This window comes from Carlito syrichta, unplaced genomic scaffold, assembly GCF_000164805.1.
Source record: "Carlito syrichta isolate Samal-C Ts95f unplaced genomic scaffold, Tarsius_syrichta-2.0.1 Scaffold117902, whole genome shotgun sequence".
Classification (NCBI taxonomy): domain Eukaryota; kingdom Metazoa; phylum Chordata; class Mammalia; order Primates; family Tarsiidae; genus Carlito; species Carlito syrichta.
Window position 1 is genome coordinate 84,885 of NW_007061998.1, and position 1,852 is coordinate 86,736.

Here is a 1,852-nt window from a genome sequence, read left to right on the forward strand (position 1 = left end):
AATTACCTTGATCTGATCACTATATAAGTATTGTAGCATCACTATATACCCCACTAATATGTACAATTATTATGTCAATTAAAAAAGAAAATTATTTTTAAAACTTTATCAGATTAATACTATCATTATCTTCAAAGATGCGCTATCTGAGGCACAGAGAGGTTAAAGTATGAATAAAACATGTTCTCTGCCATATAAAAGCACAACGCTCATGAAAGATTCTAGAAACATAAATGATTTCATAAGATACTGCAAAATATATGACACAGGTTATCACAGGTGAAGGGAGAGAACAGAAGGGGTGGCAATTAGCCAGGTTTGGGGCTTTAAGAAAGATTCCTGGAGGAGACACATGACGCTAATTCTTGAAGCCTGAGCGTCACAGAATTGGGGTGTGGGTGGGCGGCAGGGACCACATGAGACTTCAAAAGTGCTTTGGGGCATAAAAAGTTATTACCATTTTCCTGGTCTCTCCATGAGATGAAAACCTTCTATGTAAAAGAGCAAAGTGGAAGGAAGCAGAGAAATGCTCACTATTAATCTGGGCCAGAGTTCCAACCTCAGATAGCCTTGAAGATATCAGATCTCTTTATCTCATTAGAGCTTTCTGTCATAAATTTGGGTAGACAGTAGATCATGGAGGAAAAAAAGGTTTTGAAACCAGGCAGATGTGTGTCCAAATATAGCTTGCCTATTATTACTTACTGTACCATCTTGGACAATTTAATTAATCTCTCTGGATCCTAGTTTCTTCATCCGGCAAAATGAATAATGTCATCTTCAAGGCAAAGCTGCTGTAAGGACTGATCATGGTACGTAGAAAAATTTCTAAAATACTGGTTACTCAATAAATTATATTCACTATTATTAGTGTCTTGGATCCATTTAGCCTAGGGATTAGAGACCGGGAGACTTCAAGTTCCCCTCACTTTTTAATAAGACAAGGGTCTAATTCCCTCATCCCAAATGTGGAAGAGAATTTAAAGGAAAAATTGTTTCATAAAGGTGTTAATAAGAAATCATTTGACCTAGTTATACTGAACTTGCTTATTGACAAAACTGGAATAGGGAAAATAGACGAGTAGCCTGGCAACTTGCTATTTTAAAATGTCAAGAATTAGGTGGCTTGTATTTGGGGTCCCCTGTATTTGAGGTGACCTTACATTCTGGTTTGCCCAAGATGATCCTCTTTTATACCCATTGTCAGAATACCATTTTTAAGGTTCCCCTCCTATACCATCAAAAACTGTTCTGGTTTTAATAATAAATCATATGATCATATCACTAAGACTACACCACTGAATGAAAGCACCCTCAACACGGAAACACCAGACTATTTCTGTTTAACTCATGCAATTTATTGGCAATGTGTGCATATTCAGATTCTTCTAGCTTTGGTCCCTACTAGAATGTACAGAAGCAATATAAATGATTGAAATTAATTAACAGCAATGCATTACTTTATAATAAACAATTTTAAAAGTCTTTCTAATACGTCTAATCAATTACCCACCTACATACTTTTTTTTCCATATATTCATCCCATTTTTTCAGTAGTGCTAAAGGTAAGGGCTGTAAATTAGAGAAATGTGGCCATTGCTTTGGTAAGTACTGTTCTAGCCAGGTGGCTCTTTGAGCTATAGCCACCATGTTTTCCTAAGCTTTGGCCCCCTCCCCTACCTTGGGAAGGTAATCTCCTCTCTCTCTCTCTTTCTCTCTCTCTCTCTCTCTCTCTCTCTCTCTCTCTCTCTCATTTACTTTCTAACTAAACTATATTTTCTAATCTAAAAAAGAAAATTAGAAAAATGTATTACCTTTTATTTGTGAGCAATCATATTCTTACCATTCAATA